The 22,428-nt window shown below is 36.3% G+C and overlaps 1 long non-coding RNA gene across 2 annotated transcripts in view; it reads right to left on the bottom strand.

The window, feature by feature from the left end:
• LOC111818883 overlaps positions 1–22,428 on the bottom strand; it is a 102,937-nt gene that overhangs the window by 34,698 nt on the left and 45,811 nt on the right. Inside the window, exons 2-3 of one of the 2 annotated variants that reach the window (XR_002822757.1) lie at positions 13,624–13,669; positions 12,238–12,451 (exon numbers count right to left, since the gene is read on the bottom strand). This is a non-coding gene — a long non-coding RNA (uncharacterized LOC111818883). Of the gene's footprint in view, positions 1–12,237; positions 12,452–13,623; positions 13,670–22,428 lie in introns of those variants that run through there. The other variant, XR_002822758.1, reaches the window with a different exon arrangement.

The raw sequence follows: 22,428 nt of genomic DNA, 5'->3' as shown, positions 1-22,428 counted from the left end.
TAAGATCTGAAAATTTATACTAGTTTTTATGCTAAATGCATCTCTATCAATAACTATATTTTCCATTAGTTCACTTTCATAAACTACTATACACTTAAAAAAATTCAAAGTCTACCTAGACTAGAGAATAAGCCTGTTTCACAATTAAAAGAGAAACATGGAACCAATTTAAACATTTCTGGTTGATATCCTAGAGAGTATGCTCCTTTTATAATTGACTCCATCACTGGTAATTAAGAGGAGGACTAGGACAATTTGCTGATTAATCGGGAGAAATGCAATGCTATGTACTGTATGCTAACATAAATGCAAATGTAAATATAAATGTGCATCCAGATGACATAGAGATAGATATTATTAACAGATGGAAGAAAATATCCTCAGGTTATTTTCTTCTTTTGAAGTTACAGCTCTTTATAAACAATACTAGTGGAGATGATTACCAAACCAATTGATATGAATTTGAAAATCATTTACATGTAAATTGACGACATATCTTGGTTATTATGTTCGCACTTTTATTTTGGAAAAAATATATGTAGTTAAATGGAAAGAAGTCCTTCAAAAATTAAACATATGTACTCCAAGAATGCTAAAAAAATAAATATCTTTTAATATAAAATAATTTATATAGTTAGTTTGGTTAATTTTCAAATTTAAGTGTTTATTCTTAAGAACACAGCTGCCATTCATAATATATTTTAAATAATCTTTACTCATATACTTATTATTTATATAACTTTAAAGATTCATCAATCAAAATATTAAAACTATTTCTAAAAAGCTCTGAATATGTAAATCAGGTTATTTTAAAACACAAAACTTTTTTTTTTTGGCAGAACTGGGAATTGAACTCAGGCCCTTGCACTTGCCAGGCAAGTGCTTATTCTACTGAGCTATCTCTCCAGCCCCTAAAACACAAAACTTTAATGGTATTTTAATGTTTTGCAATTAAATCTTATGGCAGGAGGACAGGCTTTCAAGGGTCTCCTGAAATGTCAGCAAGGGGTGTTCTTACATATATTTGTACACCTTGGACTGGAAAAAAGATAACTAAATCCAATATTAGATAGACATTGATTTCACATGAATGTTAGAGAATTTCTACTGAATATTAAAACATAGGGCTGGGGAGATGGAAAATGAAAGGGCCCAGGTTTGATCCCCAGTACTGCATCCCGTGCCAGCCCCAGAACCCTGGGCAGCCTTGCTGGCCACCAAAACAAGGCATGGTGGTGCATGCCTGTAATCCCAGAGCTGGGGAGGCTGAGACAGGAGTCCAAGCTGCATGCAAGACCCTGTACCAAATAAATAATGATTCTAAAAATAAAAAATTAATATATAAGTAGGATTTCATTTGTCATATAAGTGGAAAAGGTTACTTGGAAAAGAAATTGAATAAGAAAATGGATGACTCTTAACTCCATAGCAAAGGAAATACAAGAGACACAGAAGCTTAATTATTTTATGGTTTCTCTCATCTGAGAACCTCTATATATAAATAAAGTGCAATATAAAAAGCAGATATTAGGGAAAAAGAGAAAAGAAAGTTACTGTAATATAGCATGGCCAAGGAATCTAAAAGAATACCTTGATTTAGCATAATTGTGTTATATGCCTTATTGTTTTGACCCATTACTTTGGTTGCTAATCTGTGGGTATGATAATTCATCTTATAAAAACTTAAATGGTAAATAGATGAATCTAATGCTGTCAAATACAAACAAAAATAAAAACAACAATGAAATTGAAAAACCTGGAAGTTATGAAGGAAAAAGAAGAACAGAAAGTGACTGAGATGCTGTGTACACAGACCATCTCCCACAAGTGAACATAATCCTTACGTACTGCAAGCACATACCTGTGATACACATTTAAAAACCCAAAATGACAAATTATAAATTTGCTATGCTTATCTAATTAGAAGATTTGAAACATCAAGATTTCCAGTGTTGGAAGAGAGGAAATTTGGAAGACATCTGAATATATTATGTTAATATAACCAGAATAAAAAAATACAAAAAGAAAAAAAGAAAAAGAATATTTCAAAATCCCATTTCTACTTCATTTCACTATAATAGAGAAAGCTGAACTGTCATGAAGTGAACATTCTTAATGCAATTTATTGTTAAAAGTGTCTCGAATTTTTGCATCTCCTTTATGAAAACTCTAATTCCATATTTTGAACCTGAGATGTCAAAGACATTTATATTATCTTCCTGTAACAAAAACTACAAGCTTCACAAAAATCGTTCACAAAATTCTAAGCTGGAAAAATAGGTTAATGGTTGAATATAAGGAGTGATTTATTTTTAAATTAAAAATGCATAAAAGTAAGACATACGCCTCTTGCTAGCTAAAAGTAATTTTGAGCAATATTTAACAAGTCAACATTTCTTGCAGTTATTTATTACATCAAGAAACTCATGAAAATACCAGGCTGGACAAAGTGATGCATAATCTTCAAACCCATTCCTTCCAACAAGCACATTGACCTGCCTTTTCCTCACCCTTGCAAAACTATACTAAAAAAATAACAGAGTGTTTTGGAACTTGGGAGCGAACTAGGTTTTGTTTTTAGAAAATTTCTACCTTTAGAAAGTTTTACTTAAAATTATATGCTGTTAGTATTTCATGTACGTGTGACATATACTGACCATTCACAGATGGGAACTGCATGCAGCCATCTGGTCAAGCAAAGGGGACACCAAAGAGAAGAGGGGACAAGCCCCAGGAAAACGAGAGGGAAAGACTGTTGAAAGTGTTACCCACCCAATGTGCTTATGAATAAGTCGGACCTTCAAATTATTTCAAAACCTGATGCATTATTTTTGCTATACAAATATATTAAACATTAAATTTTTAATACAACTGTGGATATCACAAAAGACAGAGACTTTTATCTGTTTAATTATAATTAGGCATGATTCAGATAAGGGTCATAAAAAGACAGTTGTGAAAGCTCTATTTTTTTCTTCTTCTTCAATTCTCTTATTCTAATCTCTTTTCTCCTTTCTTCTCTATCCGTCTGAAAAAAATCTCTACACTCCCTATTTATTTATTTATTTGAATACTATCTCCAGCCCAGCCTCAGTGCCATTTAATGTTATTGCAATTTGTTTTAGAAAAATTAAATCATTCTTCTCAATTATGCTAACTCACATGAGGTGATAGGGAATGCAATAGGATTTGAGCAACACACCACCAAGGGAAAATATTTTATTTACATTCCTACATGTCTTTGCCTTCATTGCCATTCTTTCTTAGGAGGTAAAGCAGGAAAATACTGCTGCACCTGAGTTATAGCACTAAAAACTTCACGTTTGAAGAGGTTGCTCTTCAAGTGAGTTGGAGTCTACAAAACCATAAAAACAAAACAAAAGCAAAAAAAAAAAACCCATAAGAATGAAGTGGACTGCTGAGAGCTTAGACACTTATAGTTGAAATGGTGTGAATTTTTGTGAGTCAAACTGTAAAGTGCATTGTAGAAAATGCTAAAATTTATAGAAATATATTGTATGTCAGGATAAACCTTCTTTCTTTTATTTAGCAGAGATAGTTTTTCTAGACCTCAAATCTTTGCCTTTCAAAATAGAAGCATTTATTAAATAAATGATTTCACGTTAATGTTAAAAATGTTAGGACTTGGAGTCAGTCTTGGTCACGCCAATCTTGTGCTGATACTTTCGTGTAATCCAAGACTTACTGGCTTCACACTATGCTCATTCCTTGCCTAACCATCTTGCCAGATTTCCTTACTTGTGCCAGTGAATTAACTTCCTCATTTTTTCACTACTTCTAGCCTACATTTCTTGCTTAGGAGATAGATCAGTCTTCTCAATAGACTACCTATATAATTCACTGAATATGCTCAGTACATATAAGCCTATCAATACATGCATAGTTGAACTCATTGTCTTTCCCATAAACCTGCTCTTTGTAGAAAATGAACAGCACCTTTACCTGAACTGGCTTCATTGCAAGCCTTTGGGAGTTATCCAAGATTCCCAGCTTGTGTTAGCTTCCTACATATGAAGGCTGAAGTCCCGTCAATTCAGTATGAAAAACATCTTGCAGGACTCTCCTCTTCCTCGACCACTCCTGCTTTGAAAAATGCAAAACTATCCAGAGACCAAAGGGGGGTAAATCTGAGCAATGGAGCATGCCACCTTTCAAATTTACTCATTCATTCAATTTTTTTTTTTCGTATTTTAGATAAAGGTCTATAGGGTGTTTAGTAATCTGCCTTTTTACAGCCTCCCAAGAGCTGGGATTACAGGCATGTTCCACCACACCCAATCTCAATTGAAGGCTCAGTGTGCCCTGAGGGTGTGGCTCGCACAGCAGCCCCGGGGATCAAACCCTGGACCCTGCGCCTGCTTGCAGGTGCTTTTAATCTGCTGAGCTATTTGGCCAACCCTTACCTATTCATTCTTAACTGTGTTTAAGATTTAGTTTAAAGTTAGCTCTGCATGCAAAACTCATGGAATCTGCCACATCCCAGTTTATCTTGTGGCTCCCTCTATATTCTACCCCCACCACTTTTTCTTTATGATGCCTGGAACTACGTCATCCATTTAAAAAGTTTCTCCAACTTTTGGAAACTCTCCTTTCACTTCTTTCCTTAAAAGCCACATTTCATGTTTTGCCCCAGATTAGGAATAAGAGATTCATTTCTATGCTCTCAGATTTATATTTTTTTGAGGACAGAAAATGTGATTTATGAATATTGAGCCTCTAGAGCCTAATACCATATCAACACTGTGCAAAATCAGAACTTGGCAGGGTGGTGTACACCTGTAATCCTTACACTTTGGAAGGCAGAGGCAGAAGGATAAGACATTGGGCAATTTACTGACAGAGTGAGACTGTTTCAAATTTAAAAAGTCTGGAAATGTAACTCAGATGTAGCGCAGTGTGGAGGCCCTGACCTGAATATTTTGGAGAAAGAAAGAAAGAAGAAAGCAAGGAAGGAAGAAGGAAGAAAGAAAGGAGAGAGAGAGACAGAGAGAGAGACAGAGAGAGAGACAGAGAGAGAGACAGAGAGAGACAGAGAGACAGAGAGACAGAGAAAGAGAGAGAGAGACAGAGAGAGAAGAGCATAGGAGGGAAATAAATAGTGCTTATTACATCTATAAGGAAGTGAGCACATAAATATATAAAAGTAAACAATGGATAGTTGCCTACATGCTTTGTGAGATTCAGCCATTAAATGCTTGTGGTATACAAACCTGGTTTCTATGTGTTCAAGTTTATACATTGGATGCTATCTATTAGAGATATTTAAGTGCAAATGACTACTAAAACACGAGATGCACTTTCACTGACTCTATAGGAGAGAAGAAGAGTATCACATAAATTTTGTTGATCCCTGTTCCATAAGAGCTAATTCAAACATCTATCTTGAAGCAGCTGTAATTTAGGCCCTCCCTCACTATTCTAGTTTTTCCATCATCTAGGATTATGGAAAACGACTAAGTATCCTGAATGACATATTAGTGCTATAGAGTGAGTGTGCTGCTCACATCTTCACCTGGATAAGATCCTAAGGCTTGGGCGTAGTATCTGCAAAGGCTGGGGTGTGGGTTGGAGTAGTTGCATAAATCTTCTCTTTCACCTATTCCCTGCAGGCACCTGATTCCCTGAAGACTGACCTTCACAAGCCTGACCAAACAGAGTTCAGTGTGTATTCGGTTTCTTTGGGTCTCTTCACTCAGGAGGTGCTCAAAGGTTATTCCTGACCCAGAAGACCCAGTCATCGAGATCTGTTGTGGAAACAGAATGAAAGAGAACTGACTTCTCAGATGATGGCTGTGAGGGGGATGCTGGTTCACTACCTTCCCTTTGCTCTGCACACTCCTCTTTAAATAATTGCAAGATGACTTGTAACACTTGGAAGATGTTCTATGCATTGGAAATTTAATTTTTAAAATTATTTATTTACTTGTCAGGTACAGGTTTCAGACTCATAGTGATCCTCCTGTCTCAGCCTCCCCAGCGCTGGGATTACAGGCATGCGCCACCACCCGCAGTTTCAGTGGCCAGCGTGTCAGTGCCCAGGGTTCTGGGGCCATCATGACATGTGGCACCGGGGATCCAATCTGAGTCCCTGCACTTGCCAGGCAGGTGCTTAGAGCACTGAGCTGTCTCTCCAGGCAGAAATTTAACTTTTGTACAGAACGATCAAAATAGGAAATGAATTTTCCTTTCTAATATTAGTAGAACAAGGAAATATGCCCAAAGTAAACCAAAGCCAAAGACGGAGACAATTACAAGAATAAATCAGGCACAGAGGTTTTTTCTGCCTCAATAATCTAGGTAATTGAAACTGAAGCAGGTTCAGGCGTGTAGCCGGCAGTCTTCCTATTCGCTTTCGTGGTGGAGACATACGATGCTTTCACAAATCTGGAACCGGTTTGCAACCAGAGCATTCTTCTCTGCAGTACACTTAGAAATATGGATTAAATTACTGGAGCTCCAAGTGACATATTCAAGCAATATATTAATTTGACAGCAATAAGTTAATGAGAAAGTAAAGTTTTCTTTCTGCAGACAGAACTGGCACAGTGAACCCTTGCTGTATGTACGTAAGTACAGAGATACACGCATTTCTCCTGCTTGGGCTTTTTCCTCTGCCTTCACAGGCATTCCCAAGTCTTACGTCTAGTGCTGGATTCCTTGTTATGTGTCTCTCTACTTTCCACATGCTTAGTTGTCCTCTCACATACCTGGGCTTAATTAGAACACTGTCATCTGCTGGAGAACACAGGCCACAAAATGTGGTAATTGTGTAAGCTTTCATCCCTCCTTTCCACACTGCAAAATACTCCCCTTCTGCACTACACCATAAATAAGTAGGAAGTTTCACCAATTCCACTTTCTCAAATGATCCCTGAGTCTCTCACCATCACTGCTCTGCATTCTTCATCTCTACCCCTATGGAGAGAGGTGGAGCTCTCCCTTTACTGGCCTATTTGGTCTTCATCATTATTCCTAGCAGTAGCAAAAAAGCATCCTCGTTAGTATTCCACGTCCTTGCAGCCTGCCTATATTCAGTCCCTCACCAACAAGCTACACTTCTGACCATAGCCTTGTGTTCCCGTGACACATAAATAGGCCAGGAGATTCTGTGTAGCAGACAACGATCTCTGTTACTGCCTCAACGCATGTTTCTATTCTCAAGCTAGCTTCTTTATCACACAGTTTTAATCTATCACCAGGGAAGTGGAGCTCTGTCCCTTTCTTCCATTCATGAGGATGTTTTATGCTTCTGTTTCTGCCTAGCACCTTTACCTTTGGTTACTAAACTACTTCTAATTAAATTGTTCATTTACTGAATAAATATTTACTAAGCATGCAGTCAGACTGACAATATACCAGTGTCTAGGCTGCATACTGATTTTCAAGTTTTGCACCTTCCACATTCTATTCTCTTGATTAGGTTAATCTTCATCAAGATTCTTTGTGGGCATCATTTCTTCCCAAAGAAGGTTTGGAAACCAGTCTATAACCTTGCTTCTTCAGAAAACCCTAGGATGTACTCAAGTCAATTACTATTGAAATCATACTCATTTCTATCTTATCCCAAAATACTGATGTCATTCTAGGACAAGTTCTTTTGTTTCACTCTTGTCTTATTTTCTTGAACCTTGTATGACTCATAATCCTCATCTTGATCATAAATATGTCAATTTGTAAATATATTTTGAACTAAGTTGTTACTGAGATAGATGGTCCTAATATAAGTTAAATTAAAAGCAGTACCATATTACTTCTTTTCAGGATTTCCCCCATTATTTTGAATGATCACTCTATAATTTCTATCATTCCCTTTTTCTTTTTATGTCTATTCTCTCTTGCATATTTTGAAAGCTATACTTGGATGCTGTCACACAGAAGCGACAATTATAGCACTGAGCATTGTCTTGGTAAGAGGCACTTACTGGTGTTCTGTCCTCTGTGGAAAGTCCACACTTCTCATATTTAATGAAAACAATGCACTCAAGAGGGGCAAAGAAAGCAAGAGAATGTCCTATAGAGGGGGATATTACTGAAATCAGTACTTAGCTATGCAATAAAATCAGATACAGGAGAAATAGAGATCATCCTATACTAGACTTAAAATCTAACACTGTCATTTGAGGCTCCTCAGGGTAGAGTGTACCTTCATGTGAGTTCTAAGCGACCTCCTCAGAAAGGGCACAGAAGAATCAGACCAACTTTTAGTGTGCACTCCTCATTTGACAATGAAAAGGTGACGCAAGGCAATCCAGTTCTATGCACTTATCATACACATTTCTACTTGATCCCCTGAAAGTAATGGAAAAGAATCACGACATATGGTAAATTTTTTGAAAATTTTCAATTTTCGATCAATATTAATGTAAAACAGTGAAAATTAATAATCATAAAAGTAAAATAAAATATACAGTATTTTAAATTTGTGATATTTAGCAAAAATAAATCTTTACCAAAATGCTAAAAATGTTTCCTAAATTCTCATTCCCAATTTCTGTTCTTACATTAGTTTGAACTTTAAGCCACATTTGACCCTGGAAGCAGTCCACAGATAGCAATTAGAGAAACACTGGCCTAAAAGAACTAGCATTACTTTACGTAGTGGCTACCACGGGCATGCTCACTAAACAAATTAAAGTACCTCAGTGCTACTAGAAGACATCAGAGTCTGAATATTATAGTTTGTTTCCTTTTTACCCTATTTTTAAATGTGTACAATATTTTAAAATAATGTCGTATCAACATTAGGTTAGTGATTCAAAGTCTGAGGTTCACAACATTTTCAGGCATGAATTCTCTTCCCGATTAGCATTCATAGACCATCACCTCCACGTAAAACACAGACCTTGTATCAGATTCAAATTAGGCATATAAAAAAACAGGCATATAGTCTTCAAAAATACGCCATCATGGAAGTCAGTAAAATCCTGTGGAATTTTTCTCCATGGACAGAGACTGATCAAGTACAACTGATGAACAAGTTACTTCATTGGAAACAAATCCTTACTATCTGGCATACATACATTTATTGGAATGACTGATAGAACAGCTAGTAGAATTTGGGGAAAAAATGTGAAACTCAGATGTTAGCAAGGTATCGCTGCTGTTTCCCAGTCAACTTGGACAGCCATTAATACAGTGCCACAGCCTTGGCTCTTAGTGGCAGGAATAGATCTCTCATAGTTTTGCAAGTTATAAAGTTCATGATCAAGTACCCAACAGATCAGATACCTCAGCTAGGACTCTCCCCCTGGCTTCCAAGCGATTACTTTTTTGCCACAGCCTCATCTGGTGTAAAGACAGGAAAATAGATGTCTGGTGACTTATTAAAAAAGCATAACACCATGAGGCTTCAGCATTGTGGTCTCACATATCTACCTCTCAAACACCCCACAGGGTCACATGCACATGCTGTTGATTGTAGGAGGTACAACCTATAAACTACGGGCATGGATAACTAATCGGTGACTTAGAAATGGATCAGAAGAAAACATTTTCTATGCTGTAGTTGTAACTTCCTGAAAGCTTACGATTACTTCAAACAGTGTTTTACAGATATTATTTCTAGCTTGATTCCCAGTTTCATTAGGAAAGAGAGATATGTAAGCAGCTATAAATAAATATCATTAAGTGCAATGAAGTATTTTAGAGTACAATAAAAGATTAAAATACAGCAGAGCAGCATAAATCTGTTCAAGAAAAAAAATGCATGATAGATCTCCAAAAGGAAAGAAGTCATAATCAGCCAAGAATGTAAACAAGTTAGGGTCCAGTAAATCAAGTTTATTCAATAAAGATTGTATCATAATATTAGAATGTCTAATTTTTATTTTCCAAGTCATTTGATTTTTACTGATCCATTACTATAAAAATTGATTCATATTTTTATTGGTCCATTACTATAAAGAAAGAAACTAAAGAAGAAAAATGGAACCAGGACCAGTGTCATTTCCTCCTTCCCAATGACTGGATGACTTATCCAGTAAAAACTATATGAAATCAGAGTTAGCATTAGGAACTTCTACAAGCCATATGAAGAAAAAGAGCATTATGCGCTAAGCATTAAATTACTCTTGAAGTAGAATTTTTGATTCCCACCCATTTGTATTTTTTCTTTGAGGAAAACTGAGGTCAACACACCTGTTCATCATATTTTAAACTTATTTTATGATTGAATTCAGGCTAATGTGAAATCAGAAGTTCTTTCAAAAATGACTTGAGCTAGCAACAGCTCTACTTTGATTGGTCGAGATGATGTCAAAGATCAAGAGGCATGAGCAGTACATTATTCACGGTGTTAAAACAATATTCAATTTTTTCTCACAAAATTCACATAACATCTTCTTTTATAAATCACCACTGATATTTTTATCCTACAGAGCCAATTTTATTATAATATTGCACTAGTGTCATATGTATTTCAATGCTATTAGATCCACATGAAATGATATATCAGCACTATATACTTTATTGAAAAACGTTATGTACTGTTTTCTAGAATATTTGACTTCGATGTATTATATTCAAACATCACTTCAACCATGATTTCCCTCAGCATCACTAAAACTAAATTCAAAATAATTTCCATTCTATACCAAACATTACATTCATAGCATTTGTATCTAATTCTCTCTAGGAATAGTAGAAAGGCAGAAATGAGCACATTACAAAAATTTTAAGAGTTTTAATTGATTATTCCCTTCTCAAATTTCAATTCAACTTAATTGAACAAATATTTTTTCTGTGCATTAATTCATGATGAATAATACACAGCTACTATTCTCAAGGAGTTTTAAACCTAGTGGGATAAATGATACATACAAAAGGATGTGACATCATCTGAGATCTATTTTCCCTGAAGTACTAGAGAGATGAATAACAACTAGTGAATGCAGAGGTGAGCTGGAGGTCCCTAAGAGGTGATGCAAGCAAACATGGAGAAAGTTGGCAAATTTCACTTTCACACACCTACTGTACCCATTCATGTTCATCTACATACTGAATTGTCCTCTTCCCTGGCCACTGTTTTATACTTAGCAAATACTGTTTGCTATGCTTCTTTACTGTAACACTTTATCTTCATTCTTTATTTTCTTGATCACATGAACAAGTGGGAATTATTATTTTGTAAGCCTGCCAAAAGTGTAATTAAGGAAGACCTCTTTTTGTTCTATTTGAAAATCTCCATATTTTTAAAAAAAGGTTAGAAAGTTTTTTAAATAAAACATGGCATACTCAAGATTGTCTAATAGATAAGCATTAATAGGAGGAAATGGATAATAAGTTGGCTTAGATGAATATGTATAATTAAATCAATAAAAAGCAGTGTGTAAAAACAGTATGTGAACATACTGATACTGATATTTTGTATATGGAGGAAAAATATGAAAACACTAAAATTTTAGCAGTACCTCATTTTGAGGCACACAGTAATTTTTCATTATTATGATACTGTTTTTAAAGTTTAGATAACTTGAGCAAAAAATATAAGCACAAAGTGTTTTCCATCAATTTCCCACTTTTAGAATTACAAGCACAGCTGCTGACTTTAAAAAATTAATTTCTAGAAAACATTGGAGATCAGACATTATCTATAGATGTAAGTTTAAATTTCTGAACAATAAAATTCTAGTGAACTGTGACATTGCAAATGTATGTCTTTACCTTGATGAGCTTCTAATTTTGTTAGAAATAAAGTCTAAAGTATAGTTTCATTAATAAGTAGAAAGCCTTAATATTTTTTGTGTATAAACTAGAGAATCAGCAATGATCAACTAAAAGTGACATGTCAGAGCGTAACAAATTTGTGCAATCTGCTTAACCTTTTTCAAATTACTAGTAAATGGAAACAAAACATTCCCTTTGACTATACAGCAGAAAGCTTACAAAAATTACATCAGATCATGAAGTCATGGTCACTCTTCAGAAAATGATCCAATGCTTTATGACAAAGGCATCTGTAGATTTATTTTTTTATTTATTGTATTTAGGACAGGGTGTACAGAGTGTACAGGGTCTCAGTGTGTAGATCGAACTCATAGTGATCCAGCTGTAAACCCAGGGGCTGGCATTACAGGGACGCGCCACCACACCCAGTCTCAATTGCTGTCTCAGCTTGCCCTGGGGGCCAGGCCAGCACAGCAGATCTGGGAATCGAACTTCTGGCCTCTGTGTCTGCCTAAGCAGGCACTTTAATCCACTGAGCCTTGTATATTTAGAGCATAACAGAGAAAATAATGACCTGTGAGGTTTCTACCATTGCAGCTCAACTCATTGGGGCTCTTCTGGAGCTCGATACAATCTCTGGGGTCCCCACTTAAGCCACTTGAGTACACCACCCCAAACTGCAGGCTCTCTCCATAGGAGCATCACAGACTCATTTTATAGAGTGTGTTTTGCTTCTGTTTCACATGTCTTCATTTCAGTTCCATGACTAGACAAGAATGAAGCTATTACATGCACATTATCGACAAGAACCCAATGTCCTAGCAGTACCAAGATGTGTCTGTCACACAATCTCCTGATCAGAGAAGAAAACAATTCTCTACAAATGTACAGCATGCCTGAGAGATGATAGCCAAGGAATAAGTAAGTACAGTCTGCTGGCCCATTGTTAGCCTTTATGCTACTGTTGTTTGGTTTTGTCCTATGTCCTTGCTCTGTGCTGTTCTGCTCTTTGGGCCATGGAGCAGTCTACTCCAGATTAGAACAAAAGGTGCTAGAATGTGCAAGTGGGGCTTTGACCCATGTCTGAAAATCTGCATGTGGCTCACCACAATTAACACAATTTCATTTGAAATACCTGCAATTATGTTATTACCAGGAAGGTATTCCATATTTATCTTCACACATGCCTTAAGCAAGAAAAGGTGCATGTTTTTTACACTTTCGAGTAAAGCAAATACTGAAGCAAATTCTTCCAAATTAACATTTTGTTGTTAAATTATTGATAGAAAATTATATATGATCATTTGCATAATTGCCTTAAAATTATAATTTTGGAATAACAAGAAACATTCTGGGGAGATGCTCAGCAGTTTAAGTGCCTGCCTGGCAAGTGCAAGCATCCCAGTTTGATTCCCCAGTACCACACACCATGTGGACCTGGAAAGCAGGTGTGGTAGCATACATCTGTAATCCCAGCACTGGGGATGCTGAGACAGGAGGATTGCTATGAGCCTGAACTGTGTAGTGAGACCCTGTATCCAGTAAATAATTAAAAATTTAGAAAATAAAAATAAAAACATAAAATTATGTTAGAGTCTCACTGTTTTAACAAGATGCATGGTGTAATTATATAATGGTGTTAGGTCACCATGCTGAACTTGAAATTCTATATATTTCAAGACATCAAAATGTCATAAAGAAAAAAAATACAGGAAACTCTTTCTATAATAAAATGTAAATTGTAAGGGCATAGGAGGAAATTTCCAACTGACAAATACTTTGTGTTAGATGATTTCAAATTTAGCAAGTAGATATACTACATGTTCCACTTAGAATAAGTAGCATCAATTCTATAACTATGGAAATAATAATGGGAGTAAATTTTGAAACTAGTAAGACAAATTTAATATATCATCAAAGATGTTTTCTTTTTCCTACCTTTAAAGATGAATAAAATTTTCTCTGTATAGTCATTGAGGATACCCTGCAAAAGAAGCAGAGCAAAGATGACATAATAAAACACAAGAAAATTTAAACACAGCAGGACTTCTTTAACATTATCAACAGTGAGTGTGGTTGGTCTATTTCCTAGGCTGCCATCTATGGTGGTAAGAGTCAGCTGGCCCTCCTGGCATAGAAGCAAGCCTCCAATAATAACTCTAGCACACGAGCATTAGGACAAAAGTTTACATACGTATTGAGCATTTCTGTGCTGTGTAGGGCATGAATAGTTACTGCTCATAACTATTAACCAATATAGTCATTTTACTACTGACAGCTGATAAAGTTGGAAAGCAAGAAGGTAAACAACACCATATCACTAAAATGAAACAAAACAACTAAAATATAGAAACCAAGATTAATTGTAAAGAATTTCAGATTCAGGGCCAGAGATATAGCTCAGTGGCATTAGTACCTGCTTGGCAAGCACAAGGTCCCAAGTTTGATCCCTGGTAACAAAAAAAAAAAAAAAAGCACCTTTATTTGGGCTGGCCAAATAGCTCAGCAGATTAAAGAGTGTGCAAGCAGGTGCAGGAGCTGGGAGTTTGATCCCCAGACCTGCCATGCCGGCCCCACTCCCAGGGGTACGCTGAGATGGCAAGTGAGCTTAGGTGTGGTGGGGCAGGCCTGTAATCCCACCTTTTGGGAGTCTGTAAACAGGTGGATCACTACAAGTCCAATCTAGTAGTAAGACCCTAAACACCCTGGAGACCCTTCCCTAAAATACAGAGACAAAAAAGAATTTCAGATTCAGTAATATCTCTTTATAAAATATACAAAAATTCTATTTCATTTTTTGGATGAGGTAAAATTGTCATGTAGAGTGACCCAAGTGCCACATGTTAGGGATTTCATAGAGACATTATTTGGCACACAGATCTACTACCAAAAATTCTTGTGCTTTCCATTAAGATATATTAGTCTTAGATCAGAAGGAAATTTAAAAGCCAACTGGATCAGCTGTCTCACTCTACAGATAAGCAGAGTGAGCTAGCTCACAGCAGACCTGTGGGTAAAACGTCCATCTCCTGACCTCACGCTAGACCCATGGCATTAAGTTATTTAATTTGTGCACCTTTCCAGGCTGCACAGAACTAGAGACAAACACATTCTGTGCCTAAGTTACACCCTTTCAAGGAAACCTCATATTTGTGCCTCAGTCAATACTCCATGTGCAACTGCTCCACATTTATTGTATCTGCTTCATTCTACACCTTTCCTTGATGAAGAGAGATATCAGGGAACCAGAGGATGCTGGACACGAGCCAGCTGCAAATCAGTGAGAGAAAGCAGGGAGACAAAGCAGTAGCATACTAAGCTGGCAAAACTAGTCAATGACATGACTAGCTGGAAAGAAAGAAGCCAACCAGTTGTCCACTGGGTAAAATGTGTTTTCTGGACAGATTTTGAACAAAGAATCTTTCTTGGTTCTTTAAAACATGGCTACTCATTCTAAGTTGATTGATTATTATATGTAATAATATAGTTATTCCTCTGCTCCCTGGCTATACTACTAATTTAAATATTATCTATCTATCTATCCATCTATCTATCTATATCTATCTACTGAGATAAAGAAATCGATATTTGTGAACTATAATAATATCTAATTTAGGTGACAGTTAATTATTTCTTTTTTTAATTTTCTCTTTTTTAATTTTATTGAGAAACAAATAGCAATGAGAGTTTCAAAACCGATTAGTAGGACAGTTTCAATAAGTACATTGCATATTGTTGTCTTCTTAGTGGTTATTCATAGTACAAGATGCAGACATGATATCCTGTCCACAAACACTGTGAGTACAAATCTTTCTATTCATTGAAATAAGAGAATGTAGCTGTATACCTATCCTAACTATTTTGTATACACAAATACAAAATGGTCCTTTATTTGTGTCCCCCCCTTTTTTTTTGTTTAGTCTTGTCAGAGATGAGTATTCCATTGTCATTTAAATATTGTAAGTGCATGAATTCAGAAAAATGTTCCAATATAGTCCAGTAGTCCATAATAGTAGTGGGTTATCCATAGGACAGTTAATTATTTCTTGTAAATACTCTCAAAGCATACCTCAAAACCCTTGGCGCAGTTTGATTTTCTATTAACAGATAGTAACTTCTGTGTTTACAGCAAGCACAAAATCAACATTACGTAAGCAGAGTCCACACCTGTGCTGTCAAGACCTAGAATTCTAGGAGAATTGGGCCCGCAGCCGCACAACAGCTCTGGCAGTGTTTTCCTGTGCTGTGATGTCAGGAACAGCTTGTATGCGCCTCCACAGAAGCTCATGGCATCAGCAAGAGGCATCTTGCTTCCTAGACTAATGCAGTTAGTAATTTATGTTTCTTTTGCAGAATGGTTAAGGATGAATGCAGTAAGTTTTAAAGTCATTTCAGATATGAAAAAGATACTAGATAAAAATATTAAGAAGGTGAAATTTATGTAACTTGAGACAGTTGTCCTTAGCTAAAGGAGATAGTATCTAGAAGAACATAAAGCATTTCAATAGACATATTTGCCAGATTTTATTATTCTACTTTTTCAATTCTCCTTGAATAATTAAGATAAAATGTAGGTACAATTATTTTATTTTAAGTAATATAACCTAACCACATTTAAAAGGAATGCTGGCTTTGGTAGCACATATAGAAAAAGAAATAAAGTCACAGAACAAATTGTAAAGTAATACATTCTTCAAAATAATAGTAGTAAAGTATGAAATGTATCTACCTTTTGTTTACTGATGCATGATCTTAAATTAGAACTCATAGTTTACAAATGCATAAATTTATACACATGCTATTGTGGTCAGACACAATTATGCTTTACACTACCAAAATTAATGAAAAATTGAAATATAAACTTGAAATCCATTATGGACTTTATGTTCTCAGATATCACTGACTACAAAGACAAATTTTGGCTTTTTCATTATCTTAAAACCAGATTCTAACAAATAAATACACTACAAGTTTTATTTTTATTTCTTTTTTCTTTTTGTATTTAGGACAGGGTGTACAGGATGTACAGTCTCACTACTTAGAATGGACTTGAAGTGACCCTCCTGTTTACTGCCTCCCAAGGGCTGGGATTACAGGCAAGTGCCACCACTCCCAGTCTCAAACGTCTCAGCACACTCCGGAGGCGGGGCTGGCATGGCAGGCCCGGGAGCAAACTCCCCACCCCCGTGTCTGCCTAAGCAGGCGCATTTAATCCACTGAGCTATTTAGCAGGCCCTTACACCACAAATTTTAAAGCGACATATATCTTGCAAATGACTGCCAGTTTAAACCAAAATTACCATAATGTGAAAGGGAAGATCTTGTAGTTAAAGGACAAAGAAGAGATAATTTCAATTACTAGTGCTTAATGTAAGTTAATTAGAAACTATCTCTGTACACTGCTTGCTCTTCCACTGAGGGAGTATTCCTTGAAAGGCCACCAAACATGTTAAAGTCTCAACTGCTATCTCAGCCACCACGCCCAGTCTCAATTGCCATCTCAGCATGCCCCAGGGGCGGGGCCAGCACAGCAGGCCCAGGGATTGAATCCCCAGCAGGCTGCTGTGCCACCTTGTAGGTGCTTTAATCAGTTGAACTATTTATTTTTTAAAAATAATTTTATTGAGAAACAAATAGCAATGAGACAGTTGCAAAACCGATTAGTAGGACAGTTTCAATAATTAATACATTACATATTGTTATCTTCTTAGTGGTTATTCATGGTACAAAATGCAGCATGATACACTGTCCACAAACACTATGAGTACAAATCTTTCTATTCATTGAACTAAGAGAAAGTAGCTGCATATCTATCCTAACTATTTTGTAGATACAGATACAAAACAGTCTTTCATTTGTAGCCCCTTTTTTTGTTTAGTTTTGTCAGAGATGGGTATTCCATTGTCATTTAAATATTGTAGGTATGTAAATTCAGACAAACAATCCAACATAGTCCAGTAGTCCATGTTAGTAGTGGGTTAACTGTAGGAGATATTATGTCTGCTGAGCCACTTGGCTGACCCTCACATGTTCATTCTTAAGGCCTTCATTCTTCCATCAGAGCAAGAGCTCACGAGTTTGCACTCAATAGTGAGTTACAGCCCATGAAGAATTGGAGCAAAACTAGACCTCAGCATTTCTACTGGAAGTACATAGAAAGAAACAACTTGGAAATGTCTACACTACACACACCTCACAAAATATGTATGGTCTTTAAAAGAACATGTAAGTGGTTATGCTTAACATATTATCAAAATCAAATTTTAAAATATAGCATAGACAGACCAACTGAGCTAAGAACTTCTTGATTCAATAAACCTTTTATTAGTTTTGGACACACAAATGAAGATTCACACTGTTATGCATCTGATAAAAGCATAATTTATTATCAGAATATGTGTTACTTTGATTTTCCATGAAAATTAATTTTTCCATTGAATAAAATTACCATGAAAATTTTCCCATTTTTGTAGTTTTTGGGATTACCTTCTAATGTGTCTTTAGGTTTCCAATCCAGTAATATTAACTAATACAATTTTTTTTTTGGCTGAACCAGGGATTGAACTCAGACCCTCGCGCTTGCCAGGGAAGCACCTATTCCACTGAGCCATCTCCTCAGCCCCTACTAATACAATATTGTAACTTCAAAACATACATTTTTGTTTTAAAACATTTGCCGATCATATGTAAAGATGAGTTTAATACCCAGAACTACTACACATATGCATATATGTACATATACATGCATATATATGGTTATAAACTAAAGTGTAATTTAAAAATAGAAGTTAATAAAGCATTAATTACTTTATAAAATAAAACATATATTATATATTTTCTAATGTTGTAAAAATTATTTTCTCTATATTCTATAGTTGGAATAACTTAATTCCATATTTTAATCTGCATTCTAGGTAGGATAAAGATTACTGTTATTCCCTGAGAGCTTTTCTTGCTAATATTCTTGAGAAAAGTTTTGGTTTAATAAATGTCATGTAGTTTCTACTTTTAAGAGCCTATAAATGTAACATATTTTTAAAATATAGTATATTTTTCAGTGTCACTTCAGAATGATCTTAACTGCCCATTTAGCAGTTGTATGAGGCTCACAGTCACTAACAGACCACTTGCGACCTTTGGAAAGCTCCCTTTCCTTCGCACGCTGACAGAATGATCTGAGAACAGGGTGATTCCCACAGCCACTTCATGGCCAAGGAATAGACAAGGCTTTTCCCCATAAAGGTCTATTAGACAGGATCTGATTGGCTTTTCTGCCATGAGACCTGCTGCACAGATTGATCTCAAGCGACCATTTTTTTCCCCAAGTGTCAGTTGGAACATGCCTATTAGTATAGTTCTAGAAGTGTTCTTAAGCCCCTTGGGGAGGCCCCGCTGGGGTTCTGTCAGCTGATCTGAGACTAAAAGTGACAGCATCCCAAGGACAGATTGTCAGCTTGTCATGTTCAATACCATCCTGGAATAAAAGTCTCCATGTATGTAAAATGTGTTGTATTTTAAATCACAGAGATCCAGGAAGTGTAATTTTGACCATGTTTACTTTACATGTGATAGCATGAGTGTAACAATATTTGCTAATATACACACATACAGACCACCTTAAAATATATTTTCTTTTGAGTGCTATGAATGGAAAACACACTAATGTTATTACTAAATATCTCACTCTTACCTTGAAAATTAAAAATAAATAATTTTTGTTGAGAAAGTCTAAGTAAGAAATTATTCCTTTTACTTGAGTCTATATACCATCCAAAATATAAAGGTATAATATCTTATATCAATAATGGTAGGTGCTTTGAAGAGTTACAGGAACTGAAAGGTGGAATTAAAGTTCTAGATAAGGAGAGAAATTGTGCAAATTATGAAGGAAAGGAACAGAAAACACTGCGCTGTTTCCTGAGGGCCACTGGCTATCAGCTCAGTTATTTTCTTTCAGGCATTTGAGCACGACATTCGGCTTTAGGTCATCATGTGTTCTTGCTGTGACGTGGGAAAACAATGTGCAACTTGCACCATTTTATAACATGATATTTGACTGCAAAATATCTGAAAAAGTGGACCTGGAAGATAGCTCAGTGGCATAAGAGCCTCCCTGAAAAGCACAACAGATTTGGTTCCTCATATCAGAAAAAAAAAAAGTCTGAAAAAACCTTTTTCAATAAATGTTTGAAAAGACAACAGTGATTAGTAAGAAGGGCCTAGAGTGAACTTAATGATTTTCATTAAGCATTCAACATCGTGCCAAGTCGCATATGTTTGTTATAAATTGTAACTATTATTTCCATTTAATAGAAATAAAAAACACACAGGGCCAGGGAGATGGCTCAGTGGAATAAGTGCTTCCCTGGCAAGTGCAAGGACCTGAGTTCAATCCCCGGTTCTGAAAAAAAAAAAAAATCTTCTTTATTAGGGCCTGGGGAGATGGCTCAGTAGAATAAGCGCTTCCCTGGCAAGCACAAGGATCTGAGTTCAATCCCCGGTTCCGGAAAAAAATAAAAATAAAAATAAATAAATAAATAAAAAACACAGATACCTAAGAGGATTTGGTCATTTCTTGATATCATAAAACTTAGAAGGGGAGTAAAAGCACTGTTTTGATCTGGCTGCCACCTCTGCTGAGCCCCAGTCATCCAGCTCTATTTTACCAACGCCCTGAAGAAGACCAGAAGCATAAGTCTCCCTACAGTATGATGTCAATCCTCTCTGCCTTGAGCCCCTAGTGTACTAACCACAATGCTTTCTTTCTTCTTGTCTTAAAAAGCTGCAAGCCATATTTCCTGCTTATTTATTGACATGCAAGTTCTGAATTAGGTATTATTCAGAGAAATGAAGGCTGAATAGTAAAATGATCATTTATTTAACTGCATTTAGTGCTGGGAGGAAGGGTGGTAGTGAGTCTTACATTTGTAAACTTTGGATCAGTTTCTTTATTTATTGAATCAGACTGCCTTAAACTTTCAGTTTCAGAAGTGAAAGAAAGCCTTCATAATCAAGAATGTAATCCAGATTTCTACCTGTGGTACTCTATGTTATAATCACTAAAATAATTAAAAATCACCTTCTCTTATTTTATGAAACCAGCATTCTAACTAAGTTTACACATTGCTAGAAACCTATGCCCAGGTATATAATGAATCACTTGATATACTGGTGCAACCTGGTACCCACATTTTTGTACAACTAAAATGGATCAATAGGCTAGCTTCAGTATTGCTCACTGTAAACAATGAACTTGAAATATCTCTTAGAAGTACTTCACTTAATACTGAGGAGAAAGAGAAAGTGCCAGGGCAGTGGCACCAGATCAGCAGGCAGTACCAAATCAGAAGCAGATCCCAAGACATTTTTGTTGGATGGTGTTGTGTGCTTACCAAGCATACATGATGCCCTGTGTTCAATCTATGTCATTTCAAAACAATTAAAAAGAAAAATTAATTGGATAGCATCCAATATACTCATATATTCTCAACAAAAGTTAATCTTATTGTTTCATTCAAGACGTGTCTAGGAGTACTACTTCTCAGCATATGTGGCAGTTAACAGTTTTATTTTTGTTTGAACAAATATTGAGCACTGTGCCTTTCTCAGCTACTAGACTGCAAAGGCAAATGAAACACCAATACCTCTCATCATAAGGGTCAAGGAGAGCTATTGCCTCTGTTCATGGTCCAGGACACAGTTTTTTCAGAACCAAGACAAGGTACATCTGTACCTTCTTGCCTTCTTACATCTCCATCAGGGCAGACATCCACCTTCCACTCATTCAGAGAGTCTGGTAACGGGAGAACAAAAGTATGGTTGTGTGTGGCTACACTAACTGCGTGCTGGGCTGTGCTCTCACCCTGAATAGAAAGCAATGTGACAAAGCACTAAGGTGCTGCTGGCTGGTGAATGAGACCAGATGGACTTAAATGGTCTGTGGCACTTGGGAGATCAAAAACATCTAGGAAAGACCAAGACCCTGATTCATATACTTGTGACTTGGCTATCTCCAGTTATATTTAAGGAAACACAATGGGCCCACAGGCCTGAAGAGTACCTTAATGTTGGAGCTTGGTGACACAGGATCCTGTGGCGCACACAGTTTTAAAGGACCAAGAAGTACACAGATGATTCAAGGAAGCTTTCTAGACAACCGTACTTGTAATGGACCAATTGTTTCATATCAAAGGCAAAGGGGTAGGCCAGACTATGGCAGAAGATGGAGGAACATTGTCCTAATTCTGGGCCATGAGTTATTGGGTGAGCAAGGAGTGACACGCAAGATGTGCTGTGGAGTTGATATTGGTACGTGCACCTCACAAATTAGGGTTTAAGCATTAGCCAGTCTAGGGTCTGTGGACCAGCAGTCCTGAGAGATAGGCATTCACTTTGAGTAACCATGCCAGGATGAGTTCCCTACACCGTTCTTCATGGAAATAGTTCTACCTGATTAATATGCCCTCGTGTTCATATGCAAAATTGTACTGAGGAAACCTACAGAAGCACAAAGTGGCCATGTACTTAGGCATAATCTAAAATATAGAGATGTATTCTGGTACAGATATATTTCAAGAATGTATAGATAGAAAGATGGGTCAATTCTGTATTTGGTTATTATGCCTGGCACATGACAAGTGCCCTGAAAACACTAGCAGATAAATTAGTTGAGCTGCAATACTATTTAGAGATCGTGAATCTGATCTGTACTGCCACATGTGACGATGCAGGCTTACTAAGTTC

The sequence above is a fragment of the Octodon degus genome, unplaced genomic scaffold, assembly GCF_000260255.1.
Source record: "Octodon degus isolate 3935 unplaced genomic scaffold, OctDeg1.0 scaffold00106, whole genome shotgun sequence".
In the NCBI taxonomy this organism is placed as follows: domain Eukaryota; kingdom Metazoa; phylum Chordata; class Mammalia; order Rodentia; family Octodontidae; genus Octodon; species Octodon degus.
Note: the sequence above shows the minus strand (reverse complement) of the source record. Positions and strands in the feature narration are given on the sequence as shown.